The following is a 15,570-nucleotide window of genomic DNA, read 5'->3' as shown; positions in this document are numbered from 1 at the left end:
TCCGTAGATAGGATATCTCGGTGATCAGTCAAAACAGCTGGTTCCACCAAGGTCGACAATACTTTGCGGCAGTGGGTACTATGGACCCAGTTACGTTTGTTGGTGATCCGGACTGCCGTCTTCGTAGCAAGGAGAACTTGCTCTGGTCCACGCCACCTTGGCTCCAAGCTGTTTGACCTTTCGAATGATTTCACCATCACAAAATCCCCGGGACGGAGACCATGGCCCTCACCTTGGGATTTGTCCGGGAGCGCTTCTCGAACCTGTTGATGAATAGAAACCAAGCTGTCAGTTAATTGTGCCAAATAGTCATTCATTAAAACACAAGGTACATCATACACAGATCTTGGCTTCGGAACTCCCCAGACATTCATTGGTCGTCCAAATACCACCTCGTACGGGGTAAGACCCGTTCGGGAATGTGGTACTGATCTAATGGACAACAATGCCAATGGCAACGCATCTGGCCATGTCAACTTCGTGGAGGCTTGGATTTTCGCAATCTTCAGCTTGAGAGTGCCATTATACCTCTCCACCAATCCTGCAGATTGTGGATGGAACACAGCATGGAATTTCTGCTTGATGCGTAATCCCTTCAGGACATACTTGATAACTTCCCCAACAAAATGAGGTCCATTATCATTCCACAAAAGTCTGCAAACACCAAACCTCGGGAAGAATTCCTTCAGTAGCACCTTAGCAGTAGTAATAGCCGTATTATCTTTCGTGGGGTATGCCTCAATCCATTTACTGAAGGCAAAAACCACCACTAGGACATACTTCTAATTATTACACCGCTCAAACTGAATGTAGTCCATTTGCAGGACTTCAAAAGGTGCAGTTAGTGTAACAAAACCTCCAGATGGAACTCGCGTCCCTTTTCCAGGATTATATTGTAAGCAAATCAAGCAGGATTGCACTACTCTTTTAGCTGTGTTAGCAATCTCAGAATGCTCCCAAACTTGCGTAAGCATTTTCGTCACGGCAAGAGCTCCAACATGTGCCACACCATGTGCCATCTGAACCATAGGTTGCACGAAAGCTATAGGCAGCTTTCATCGATCCATTTGCTTGTTTCTCCAGCAACCTTCATCATCTAACTCTCCTTCTTTAGACCATTTTTCACGTTCTTTATCAGAAGCTGTCTTCTGTATCTCTCGCACTTCCTGTCTAGCAACGTACCGTCTTTCAGCTTGTGACTTCACTACATGCATAGAAGTGGTAGTTCTCTGCAGGGCAGTCCCACGAGCTATACGATCTACAAAAGCATTCCCTTGACCAATCTTGTCTGTGACCTTCTTGTGTGCACTGCACTTTACTATAGCAATTTTCTTTGGCAATGTCAATGCAGTCAGGAGATTGTGCACTAAATCTCCATGCATTATCTGCATTCCATGAGACGTAAGAAAGCCTCTTTCCTTCCAGAGTAGGCCAATGTCGTGCGCTACTCCAAAAGCATAGCGGCTATCAGTGTAAATGTTCACACACAAACCAGCGCTGAGCTCACATGCTCGCGTCAGTGCTATCAGCTCAGCTGCTTGAGCCGATTTCTGCGGTATGCGAGCTGTCTCCACTATCGTCTCAAGTGTGGTGATTGCATATGCGTCCGAGGTCGTACCATCCGGTAACTTCAAACAAGACCCATCAACCCACAATTCACCATCTACATCTGGAAGGGGCGTATCTTGTAAATCAATGCGACCCTTTGTCTGTTCTTCAGTCAGAAAAATACAATCATGGTTTCTTGTGACTGAGGCTGAGTCACCGGATATGGCAATAAAGTAGCTGGATTCAAAGTTGCACATCTCTTCAATGTAATGTGGGGGGCTAACAGTGTCAATTCGTATCCTGTAAGACGAGCTCTAGTCAAGTGCTGCGTCTTTGTCTGATTTAAAAGGGCATCAACAGCATGTGGTACTAACACTAACAGTTTATGTGACAAAACTATTCCCTCACTCTGTTGAATAGATACCGCTGTTGCTGCAACTGAACGAAAACATCCAGGCAATGCTCTAGCAACAGGGTCAAGAACTGCAGAAAAATATGCACATGGACGTTGCTTGTCGGCGTGTAACTGAACCAACACCGACCATGCACATCCATCTTTCTCGTGCACGTAAAGTGTGAAAATCTTTGTATAATCTGGTGTGCCTAACACTGGTGCTGAACAGAGAGCTTGACGTAACTGTTGGAAAGCATTTTCACATTCATCTGTCCATGGGAGGGGTACAGGGGTATCCTTCGTCAAAAGTGCTAACAAGGGTTTAACAATGCGTGAAAACCCCAAAATCCACTGTCTACAAAAGGAAGTAAGACCCAAAAATGCACGTACTCCTTTCTGTATGGTCGGAACTGGCGTATCTAAAATGGCTTGTATGCGATCTGATGTCAATGCACGTCCCTCCTTAGACAAAAGGTGACCTAAGTAGGTTACCTTTGGTCTACAATATTGCAGCTTCTTTCGAGAGACTTTGTGTTGATGTAAAGCAAGAAAAGAAAGCAAAAACAAGGTACACGTTTCACACTGCTCCGGGGTATCGGCTGCCAACAAGATGTCATCGACATATTGTATGAGAGCCACACCTTTCGGTCAACACAAAGGAATCAAGTTCCCTTTTCAATGCTTGACTGTAAATACTCGGACTTTCAGTGTAACCTTGAGGAACTCTACAAAATCGATACGATCGATTATTCAAAGTGAAACCGAACAAATATCGGCTATCAGAATGAATAGGGATCGAGAAGAAAGCATTCTTCAAATCGATTACAGTAAACGTGGTAGCAGTCGGAGGGACTAAGGTAAGAAGTGTGGTAATGTCTGAGACCACAGGGTATTGTGGTATCACTATCTTGTTCACCTCCCTCAAATCAATAATAAACCTGTAAATTTGTGTATCTGAGTCTTTCTTCAAAATCGGAAGAATCGGGCTATTGCAAACATTGTATGGGACCTCCTCAACAACCCCAACTTGTATTAAATCATGAACAATTCGTATAAGGGCTTCCTCCCCCTCCTGTGAAATGCGATATTGTGGCAAACGAGGTAACACAGCTCCCTCCTTAACACTGATTTGAATCGGAGGGATAACCATCTGACCCACATCAGTGTCTGAGGTAGCCCATAAAGATGCAGGAAGTGAAGCCAATGCAGCATCCTCTTTAATCAAACAAATTCTATCAGATTCAATGTAATTATCATTTAGAATGACACGCACCCCTTCAGGAAAACATCGTATTGTAGCTCTAAAGTGTTTCAACATATCAAGGCCAAAGATATTATCTGGAGTTTTCGGGGAGAGTAAAAATGGACATGGAGCATCAAATTTATCAACAGAAAATAAGAGTGGCTGGGACAATGGGCTAAGGGAAGGTGTTCCATCGAAACCTATCGAAGTAATAGTTGTGCCAGACAGGGGAGCCCTCGGAACCAATTGTTTAGACAAAGCGCTACGTGTAGCTCCTGTATCGACCAGAAACTGATCAGTAGAGCCCAAAACATGTGCTGTAACATAGGGACCCGTCTGATCTACTGGAACTTCAACTGATTCCTTACCCCATCCTAGGCAATCCTATGCATGAGCAGAGTCATATAGATCAGAATGAACATAATCAGATACTTGACATTGATTCCGTTTATCGAATGTGTTCTGTCTTTGTTGTGAACGTGGATTCGTATCAGACCTGACTCGATCATTCATAGAACCACGAGGCACCGAGAAACCTGACCCAGGTCTTCCCTGGCCCCGTTCTCGAGCTGCATGTTGAGCATGAAGCACCGGGCAATCTCGAGCCCAATGGCCGTATTGTCTGCAATATACACATTGATTCGGAGCTATATCTGAGCGGCCAGAAGAAATATTGGAAGGTGATCGGCCACTTCTATCATAATGTCTGTTGAGGCTCCGATCATATCCTCTAGGAGGCGGGCCATATACTTGAGCCAACATGACTTTCTTTATTAACTCTTTCGACTTCTTGTCCTCAGTCCCCTTCGCCTCCGTTTCCTGGCGCTCATAATACTGAGCCATCGTCAACACAGAGGCCGGAGAGGACGTAGTCCAAGAACTCTCACTAGCTTTTAATCGACTCGCTATACCGGGTAACAAATTCGAAACATATTTATCTACAAACAGATGTCTACCGGTATTGTCAGTAAGAGACTGACCTCTAAAATCGTGAAAGGCTTCCTCAAAGCGAGTAAAGAAATCAGAAACCGATTCATCTATCTTTTGTTTACAGGATGCTAAAATAGTCCATTCAATCATTTTAGGGGGGGTGACCGTTTTCAGTTTAGTTAAAATGGCTGCAGGAAGATCTAATATCAGTCTATGCGGTTTTTGGGCGGGTTCTCTATCTGCATCTATGCGCTCTATCTCTTTCCATTCGGCTCCAAAAACAGCGCGATCATCTATTTTACGAACGGTCCTCCACATATCTGGGGGTAAAATAAGACCAAAAACAAATCTATATCACATAAAGTCATAACACAAGAATTCAAGGCACCCTCGACCTCTTCATAAAAGGCAGCTGGATTTTTACGCGGATCAGGTAACGCATGTTTAAGTGCCATTGCATCTGCTCTATTCCAGGGAGTGTAAACCCAATTATAAATGAAATAGCCTTTCGCATCGGCAGAATGTTTATCATCATTATCACGTGCTCCTTTAGGAGGAACATACAAAGGCACGGCTTCCCGCATGGGTTTCATGACAACTGGTATAATCTTATCTGTCTCGAAAATAGGACGTTGTGCCACTCCGGACGGATTAGTCTGTGGAACGGTGTTCGCAGCCTTTTCCTGCTCCTTCAGATGCCTCGCCTCGTCTCGTATTTTAACCAGTCGTCTAATAAAATCGGGTGCCTGTGAAAAAACAAGAAGACCATCACGTATTTGTTTAGGATCATTCGCAATATCAACAGGTTCTAAAATGGCGGAAGCTTTTCGATACATCTCAACTACTTCATCAGCAAATGAGGCAGTGAAATACATTTGTTCTTTCTCTGTCCAATTCTGCATATCAGCGGACAGTTCAGCAGCAGAACGTGCGCCACGCAATGCTTTACGGGCAGTTTGTCTCAGCCGATCGTTCTACAGACAGCATAGATCGGGAGTCCCGCGTTTTCTGTCTTTCCGCATCAGAGTCCTCGTCATCCCCGGACGGAGCAGACGGAGCAATATACGGGGGTGGAGGTCGATCTAATAACGAAAAATCATCTTGTGGTTTATTAAGGACAGGATAGAGAGGCTGACGGACAGGATATTGGCCAGATATCTGTAACCTTCGTGCTTTTTCCTCTCGTTCCTGTATTTCTTTCGTTTCTTTCTTTCGTACCTCCAGCGATTTCTCATACACAGTCTTTCGCTGTTCTTTCTCAATCAACGCTTGCTCACGTTTCTCCTGCTGTCGTACTTCTTTCTCCCGCATTCGCAAACTCTCAAACATATCACGTCTAGACTTTCGCTCAAACAAACAACGCTCCACATATTCAACCTTTCGCGCATCAAACGACCCATGCAATGGCCAACGTAACTCAGGATCCTTTTTTGTGTATTTGTGCCACAATGTGCTGTACATTATGGCAGAAAGACCAAACTTCACATACAAATCTCGATTAGGAGTCCCCTCGGGGGGATCCGGCTGTGATTCTTCAAGTCGTAAACTGGCGCCACCAAACAAGCAGCACATCTTACGAAGTGCGCGGCAAACAGGCATGCTTCAAAAATAGTGCAAGATATACACTACCATAGGTAAAGAGCGCTTAAGGTACTTTCTTAGTACGATGCGCTATACATAGAAAGGGCGGAGAAAGCTCCGTGCATCACCTGCCTATATGAATTGCAATTCATATATTGCTAAACATAGGACCCAAAACCAAACCAAAGTAGACAAGTCTATCCAAATACAAAGTGCTCGGGCAAGCGTTCCTAAAACTACCTTACCAATACGAGAGCTTCCAAATGCCAAAACCCACAACAAAGCGCCGCAAAGCGACTCTCTTACCAATTGTAGGCTGTCCAGATTCCAACTGCCAAGTTTCAAAAATTCGACCAAACGGTCACTGCACGGCAGACCAACAGAAGAGATCTCAGTTGAGGACCGGCGCCACTGGGATGGTCGGATCAGAAAGTAAGGAAGAAACACCTCGGATACCAAGACACGGGTCTCATCTGGTAGCGATCGCAACCTCAGCGAAGTTCCGAACCTTCGTCGCGACCAATCCTTCAGGCATCCGAGTCGCCGATGAGCCCCACGTGCCGGGCGCCAATCTGTCGTACAGGCCTCAGCCTGGCTCGCTAGTGCAGGGGGTTCGCCCTTCTGCACACGAAGTCCTCAGACTCGAAGGAAAAAGTTGCCACGGAAATTGGAATTGCAAAACATAGAATTTATTACACTTCATGAAGTGGTGCTAAAGTTCAGACAGTACCCTTCGGCACTATGAGAAGTAGCACAAAGGGTTACCGGACACACGGTTTATTTATACCCACACAGGGGCTCAAGAGAAGGCGGTACAAACACAAAAGCACAATTTATGCCCATACAAGGTAATATCGAGAAGCAAAATCGATCAGTGGGAGGAGCTAACAATCGTAGGGTCTCGGCTAACACATTCCAATCTAAGGCTAACCTTTAGCAGATGGAGACCCTAACGGTCAGCTGTAAAACACAGAGATGCTATTATTAGACTGTTGCCGGGCAAATTCAAAGGCCATGAGCAGGAAGGTAGGACAACACACATGATCGACACGAGGCAGTGTGTGGCAGACAAAATGGCTGCCATGAATACAAGATGGATGCCACCCAATGTCAAGATATCGGTCAAAACTCGATGTCTTTTGCTAACGCTCAACTCAATCGACGTCAAAATACAACAGAAATGTTGCGGAAGTGATAGAGGTATTGAGTAAGATGGTGAGTTCCTGGCTAAACCTTTGGTTTTTGAGGTTGAAGGTTTGGTGCAGGCATGGGTCTGTAGGAACTCCTGAGTGGATGGATTTCATGGTGGAGGTGGTGTCATGGGTTGAGAGGATATTCCAGATGGTCAGTGTGTGGTTTGTGTCAGTTACGGTGGTTTTGTATCTGTCAAGGAAGTCCATAGGTGTGGGTTGGGGTTTGAAGTTCCTGTATAAGGTTGCGATCTTGTCAATGAAGAAGTGGTCGAGGTTGTTGCACAGCTCCTGTGATGGTGTGATGTTGTTTTTGCTGGCAGACAGGTTAGAGAATTCCTTAATAATGTTGAAAGATTCCTTGGTGTTGTTGATGCTGGTTTCCATGTGTGCGGCAAGAGCTGTCTCCTTTGTTGCCCCCAGCAGGTGGTGGTAGAGGTTGAGGGAGGGCTTGAAGGCTGCCCTGTCCGAGGTGTCCTTGAACCATCTTCTCTCCAACTGTTTGCTGTCTCATTTCACTGTCCTGACTTCTTGGATGTACCATCTGGCCTTTTTGGAGGATTTTCTCTGGATGTTGCTCTTGAGAGGGATGATTCTGTCTGTGGAATTTGTGATCCATGCATTAAAGTTTTTCACTCACTGTGCGAGGTTGGTGTCGGTAGTAAGCTTGGAGGTGTTGAGGGCATTTGCACAGCTGGTCTCAGAGATTTTGTTCTACTTCATCTTGGGGGTGATGGTGCGGGGGCTGGAGATGCTGAAGTGGATGATGGAGTGAGCGGTCCATGTTAATTCTATGACATGGCTGTATTTGATACGGTTGCTGAAGGTGAAAATTGGGTCCAGTGTGTGTCCAGCAGTGTGTGTAGGGTGGTGGACAATCTGGGTCAATCTGAGGCTGCTCATATTTCGGGGGGTGCAGTGTTTTTGTCATTGTAGTCGTGGAAATTTAGGTCGCCGAAGAAGAGGGGTTCATTCATTGTAGTCGGCGATGGTGCTGCAGAAACTGGAGGCAGGGCCATGGGTCAGAATGTGAGGGTACCTCTGATAGTTGTCTTGTCATCCATGTGGAGCATGAAATTGAGATGTTCCATGGGAGTGGTGGTGCTGTCGGTGGTCCTAGTACACTGTATGGTTTTGTTGTGGATAATGGATGCCCAGTGTGAGGGTGGCGATGAGATCCCATAATTCAAAAGAATGCTTGCATAGTAAGCGTGGGTTGAGAAGGGCACATGCGAGTTGGTGTTTTGTACAGGTGGTGTCTGTGATGTGTTCGGGGTAGGGCTGGTTGGTGTGCTGGTCCTTGTGCCGTGGCTGGTAAAGTAGCAGTGGGTGCACATGAAAAGTCCTAGTTCTAACATAGAAATCTAAACAGTTCATACAATTGAAAGCAAACAAATAATACAAAGTTGTGAAAGCAATAATCGCTGTGTGCTGAGACTCATAGAACTAATCTATGCCGCTCCTCTGAGAAAGGTATAACATAGTTCTAAAATGAAATTTAGGGCATTAGCCCTCATTGAATAAGTGGTGGGTACAATTCTTATTTGTACTCTTTTAAGTCCATCTGTTCGTCCTCAAGTAACTGTGGTAAGGTGGATCGTGGATAGTACACAATGAAATTCTCCCTGGGTGACATTAAATCTCTATCTTTGTTGTTCCTCAGGCAGACCAAGGCTGTGAGTGCCAGTAGAACATGAGACCTTATTGAATGTTGTGTTTCCTACCAACCCAACAAGTGGGATCACAGTTGCTCTGCCTCAGCCCAGTTGATGTTGCCTCAGACCAAGCCTTCTGCATGTGGTGCACCTGCCCCTTCCTGACGAAGACAGGCAGCACCACCATCAACGATGCTCTCTGGTTGTGTTCCATTGAATTTTCACTGGGGCAATCTTTCTCGGACCCAAACACAACCCAGTCACCCAAACAACCAGCCCACCATATGTCGCAGCAGTGACCAGGAGATAGAGACTGAGGCCACCACTGATTCTGGAGAGTGGTCTGACCTAGTGCTAAGCTGCCTAGGGCACTTTCAGATAAGGCTGTCAAATGTTAACACGATTTTCTCAGTCCAATTAATCACAGGCTCTATGTCTTCATGGGAGGGATACCACAAAATACATTTGTGGTATCCCTGGGCATGTCTCAGCTACAGGAGATACTTTCATGGTCACAAAGCAGTAATGCTGGGGTCTCGAAACCTCTCTACACAGCCTGAGGTGCAGATACTTCTCTGTTTAGCAGCACACAGCTCCAAGTTGTTCCACTCCCAGTTCCTCACAGTTCACTCCTTATAGGTATGATCTTCTTCAGGCAAGAGTACCTCTAGCACTCTTCCTCAGCAGTCAGCCAGCTGCATTCTTCAAGGCAGACTCCAGCATCTCTTTTCCTGACAGATCACAGAGCACCAATTTCCATATTTCCACACATGACAAAGGGTAGCTGGCATTCAGCAGCCCCAACCTTCAAGTAAAAAATAATGTTTGGGGTGCGGAAAAGATGTGCATACCCATGCGGCCTGGGTTTCAAGAAAGTGGTCCAATCAGGCGTAAGACTTATGAGCTATCGAGTAATGTGTATAGTCTCTATCACTGGAGTGGTGGCTCCACCATACGTCCCTGATCCCACAATCCTCCTATCACTCCCTACCACTCCCTGACATAGATCCTGCCCCCCCAGTCCTCGGGTTAGAGCGGTCCATCCTTGCATCCATGACCAAATTTAAATTGCCACCCACCACAACCAAGGAGTCGGGCGTGTGGAGAACCTCGGCCAGGGCCTCAGTCAGGAACTTCTCCTGATGTTCGTTTGGGGAATAGATTGAGGCTATTGTGAGGTTGTAGGTGCTGATTCGTAGCCTTATCGCAAAGAGGTGCCCCTTAATCTCTGCCACTGAGCCCTCTATGGAACCTCTAAAGCGTTTTGAAAAACAGGATGGCCACCCCACCCTTCTTACTCTTACTCTTCCCTGAAGACCAGAACTGTAAGGGTAACCCCCTGGATTGCATATGGTGTCTATCTTTGTGAAGCAGGTGGGTTTCTTGAAGTAAAAGTATATCCTCCTCCGAATGCTCGAGTAAGGAGAGCACTGCCCTCCGCTTGGTAGGATTGATTAGGCCTCCGACATTATAGCTGACTACCTTAACTTCCATCAGGTTGTAAAGAACCATGGGGATATATGTCTTATGCTATGGAGCCGAGAAAGGGGGACAGACCATGGAAGGGACTACACAGACAGATGTGACTGGATGGACCCTCCCAAAAGGGCCACAAGTAAAAAGCTCACCGGAGAGAGGACCCCCATCCAATAAAAATATAAACAAACCAGAAAACAATAAACCACCAGCAAAGGCAAACACACAAAGTCCATATCAACTTTGCTGCCACTTGATGATCGGCAGGCTTTGGCAAACACTTTTTCCTTGTGCTGGCAGGTCACATCCTATATTCAGGGTTGCTATATTTACTGCAGAATATATATTAGGTTACTTGATAGGCATCTTGAGTAACACATCACTTTCTTTGCTCACTGATTAACCAGTTCTATTTTGATGGGGCAGTGGCTAGAGAGGCTACCATGTATGCAGCACCCACCTCTGACAATTCAAGAGAATGCTTTAGAGTGAGCATAGCCAGTAGTGTCATTTTCACTTGGTGTAGAATTCTCTCCTTAGTTTTTGCGATTAACAGACCTGGATTATTTCAGCTCGAATTTCTTCATCTGTGTGGTCTAGCTCAGGTGTGCTGGCAGGATTGCACAGGCGAGCATAGAATGAGATTATAGTTTTGTCCAGACCTTGCTTAGTTTGACAATGAACCTCTCGCAGTCGGATTTTGACTGTGTGCTGTGCTGCCCATTTATGGCTGCTATTGTGGCATTATAATTATTACCCCAGCGTTTGTTTGGAAGAGTGAAGAACATTTGTGCATTTCTCCCCCACCAGGTGAAGTGGAATAGGCCTTTTGGTGATAGAATAGACCTATTGGATAGATCTTTCTCTTTATTAGCCGACAGGTAATTTTTAAAATGAGCTATCGAGATGTTCCAGCAAGAGAGTATGTCAAAAGGCTGGATCATCATATCTGCACTGTTCAACATGATTTAAATTCTGGAGTGCCAATTTTTGGCTGAAGTACGTGAGAAGACAATAGAAATGCTCCCTCTTTGGTCTTGGGTGTCATGACTGAGACTCGTCCCTCGAGAATGTCTCTCAGTGCTTGTTTTACTAGCTTTGAGCAAGTCACGTCAGTCGTAAAAGAAGCAAAAACTCAAACAATAGCAAGAAACACAGCCAAAAACAAGTATTAGATTCTCCATGCTTGCACCTGTTCCCAGTGTTACTTCCGGTTCTATGATCGGAGAACAGTTGGCCCAGCTGCAGTCTCATCTACGGAAAACAGATGTTCATCACATATCAGATAGTGAGATGAATAAAGGAGAAAAGCCAAGTGTAGCTGAGAATCACCGTGGCATCCAGTACCTCCTCTCCCCTTATATGGAAAATCAGACATGACTGCAGGTTGTGCCTTGGCACTTCTGATGTGTTAGCCTCATCCCCTTTGCTTTGATTGCTGCTATCATTCACCAATGGCGTTTTCCATCTTCACAGGAAAGCCCGGTCCAACCATGTAATCTGAGTGGGACTCCCAATCCAAGTACAAAAAATTAGTAAATGGTGGTGTTCTGCGCCTAGAATGAGCGAGTACCCACAAGGTCAATTTGGTATCCTTGTCAACAGCTTTGGGTTCTAATTCTTTACCATGGTCATGGGTTTCATAGGTTGACAGCATATCACAGCACAAGATCACACAGGTTCTTAGTCTCAGCTTGCACATGCAGAATTCCACACATGCCCATAAATTTATTTTAACCATATGTTGTTGCACAGAGACCATTTTGAGTGGGCTCTTAATGTGCCAGTATCCTTGTAAGTAAGACCCCTCTCAACTGTAGAGCTATGTACATAATAGTTGTCCAACAATGGGCAGACCTCTACAGACCTACGTCAAACAGAAGAAGGTGGTACGAGCTCTCTTTTCTTTGGGAGGTATGCAGAGGGATGCCCAGAGGGAAGTTGAGAAGGCAGACAAGATGTCAGGTAGTGGTTTAATAAATCTGATGGACCCCACATTTTGTTTAATAAATTGGAACTGAAAGTGGTCAGATGAGCTGATCCTCTCCCTTCCCTTGTAAGAATGCATTATCACTGCTAACCGCCACTGACAAGCTCTTACCATACTATGTAAGTACACTTGCACGACCTTTAAAGAGATGTTTCTGATGCTTCATCATCTCAGGAGACTAGTATAAGAAGTGAATTATTATTTGAGGAGGGCAGCTGCCCAGTTCAAGGAATAATGACAGTAACTGGCTAGGGTAAACCATAAAGTCCCTAAATAAACCTGAACTCAACCCCCTGGTAGTTGTGGCACAGACCAGGCAGGCATACCTTAGGGTAATGTGTAAAGTACTTATGCAGTGCCAGTCAGTCAGTCAGTCAGTCAAATTACTTTATTCGATAATTCAATATCATAAAAAGACAGAGATGATCAATATATGAATTACAGTTACATTATTAAAAAGTTCACAAATTTCATAAATATAAAAAATATTAGAAAAAAGGTCAATACATATACAAAGTAAGTACTATCCCATCCATATTTAAAAAACACACTGTGTACATAAAGTGCATGAATTATACAAATACGGTCAAGTGTGAAGTTTCATTATCTTTTTTCTCTCCCTGGCAGCCCCCACCAAAAAACTAGCAACATGAGAGATGACCCTGGGACTGCTTAGTAGTTGCAAATATAGGAGAGCGCAGGCCTTACCTGAATAAACCCTGCTTCCTTGAGGATGGGGACAAGAAACTTCCTCCTTGCAGCCATATAATGGCCACAGAACATTAAAAAATGCATTGTATCCTGCTTTGAAAAATTATCACAGGAGCACGGAGGCGCTTGATCGGAGGTACTCCATACTGTTAGTTGACCTAGATTCAGGTAAATCAAATTTAAACGGAAACGCGTTAAAAGAAATCTATGATAAGGTCTGTTGACTAAAACCAGGTAGGGCTCAGGACCTGGGGGATTTGAAACCATAAAATTGGATCTAACGGTTGTTTTTCTGAGCTCCTTCTCTTCTCTGCACAAAGACAACCTCTGTAGCATTGCCACCTTTGTTAAATCTACATCCTTTACGGTTATATTTTCTGGCACAAGGAAGAGCTCTGGTCTTCAGATATTCTGAAAACCTTGTTTAACGTAAGATAACCACTTAATTTTGTTTGCGTTGTCTAAGCGGAGACAGTCCTTGAGTATGGAGTGATTCAGGGAGAGTTCCGCATTCAGCCAGGTCTTCAGCCAGGTTATTAACGGCGCTACCTTTAGTAAATCTGTAATAAAACCGACGCCCAGCTCTGAATGCACCGAAAAAGAGGGGGTTGACTGCGGTACTGATAAAATTGTTCTCATGAATTTATTTTCAGTGATTTGCAAGCAGTCCGTAGCACTGTATCCCCATAGTGAGCAACCATATGTCGCTACCGCCAAACACTTTGCTTTATAAATATTTAACAGGGCATCAATGGGCCTTCCCCTGAGCTTTTTACTAAAGGCCATAATGGCCATAGAGGATCTTGCAAAGACAGTGTTTCTTGCTTTAATCTGTGTGCCCCAATTCCACCTCTCCTCAAAGATAATACCTAGGTACGGGAATGTGGATACTCTGCTTAGTTCCTCTCTGCCACAGAAGAAGGTTTTCACGTTTTTCTTTTGACAACCTTTCCCTGTTATCATGATTTGGGATTTTTTACATTAATTTTAAGGTGTAATGAGTTCATAAAAACTCCAAATGCATCCAACAAGCGTTGAAACCCCACCCCAGTTTGCGATAGAAGGACAGTGTTGTCCACATACAAGAGAACCGGTATACCCAGATCTCCTGCATGTGCCATCACCTCCTTAAGCACCGGTTCAAGGGCGTTTATATAGATCATGAACAAGAGAGGGGCCATGATACACCCCTGCCTGACCCCCCTTTCTGAATGAAAGTGGCTAGAACAACGCCCCTTTGTGTTCACCCTAACGGAGGCCCGCAGGCCAGAGTGTAAATCCGCCAGGAAGTTTACCAAAGTTGGATCAAGGCCTAGGTCAATTAGGATCTGCCAGAGTTTCGAGCGATTCACGAGGTCAAGGGCCGAAGAAAGGTCCATAAAACCTAAATATAAGGACCCCTCCCTGGCAACAGTGTATTTGTCCACTAACAGTTGTAGGTTGAGACACTGATCCAAATTACTTCTTTTGGATCGGAATCCATATTGGACATTAGATAAAATCCCTTTCTCATCGAGCCAATTCTGCAATTTGCGCAGGATGACTCGCCCCAGGATTTTGACAGATGAATCTATTAGAGAGATTGGCGGTAACACGCTGGGTCTGACCGATCCCCCTTCTTAAATACTGGGACGATGATAGACTCTTTCCAGGATGATGGAATATTCCTATAATTTAATACATTGAAGACCTTGCTCAGGATTTTTGACCATAATTTTGAGTCGCACTTAAAAATATTTGCAGGAACTCCATCGGGGTCAGGTGCCTTGTTTTTCTGCGTTTCGTCTATTGCCCTTTCTACTTCTGTGACCTCGAAAGTAACATAATAACCCTCAACTCTCTCTTTAGTCATATATAATGACTCTTGAGGAGTGGTACTAGAGTATATGTTACTAAAGTGCATAATCCAAGCCTCGTCAGCAACGTTGGATTCAAGGGCACTATTCTCTACCGGAGCGAATAGGGGTTGATTTACTACTTTCCAGAATTGAGAACTACTTTTTAAAACCTCTGGATCTAGTAACTGTGACCAAGCATTATCTTTAGCACATTTTTTCTGCTTTGTATAGCCTTTTTATAGGTTGCTCTTAGCTTGGCTACTAATGCGCGATCTTTTGGATCAGACTTTAGGGCCTTTAACAGGTCAGCATGTGCCTTTGAGCAAGAGCGATCAAACCATCTCTTGGCCCGGTTTTGTGGGCGGCCCTTAACCACCATTAAGCTCTGGTTGATCTGTTTACAAATACTGTCAAATGAACTAATCACTTGCTCAGCAGCAACCTGAGAGTCTAAACACATCGCTACATCATCATCCACCTTATTCAATACGTCCTGTATAACTGCCTCTGGATTTATGTTTGCCCATTTTAATCTGCGACCCTGATCTGTCGGGATCACTTCCTGACCACCCTTGTGTAACGCTGTTTTAAATGATAAAAAAAACCCAGACAGAACCTCCAGTAAAACTGGATTATGATCGCTAAAGACTGAGATTTCTGTTCTGTACTTTAATACCTTTCCTAAAATATAACAGGACATAAAAATAAAATCAATAACTGTACCATCACCTATACCTTCAAAAGTAGGGACAATCAAATCACCCCCCCTGCAGCTCGATTCGTACAGGTTCCACGCTGCCAAGAATTCTTCAAGAGCCTCCCCTCTTTTTGTGTGTTCATAATGCGCTACTGCAGAACATGGAGGACCCATTTCTACTGAATTGGCACATGGGTAATTACACGGGTGGGTATTGAAGTCACCTAAGAGAATTATCTCAAAGCAAATTACCGTAGTTGTATAGACTGACAAAAATGCATCTAGCTGGTCCAGATTAAGTCTGGTGCTATCGTTGG

The sequence above is a fragment of the Lissotriton helveticus genome, chromosome 12 (assembly GCF_964261635.1).
Source record: "Lissotriton helveticus chromosome 12, aLisHel1.1, whole genome shotgun sequence".
In the NCBI taxonomy this organism is placed as follows: domain Eukaryota; kingdom Metazoa; phylum Chordata; class Amphibia; order Caudata; family Salamandridae; genus Lissotriton; species Lissotriton helveticus.
Note: the sequence above shows the minus strand (reverse complement) of the source record.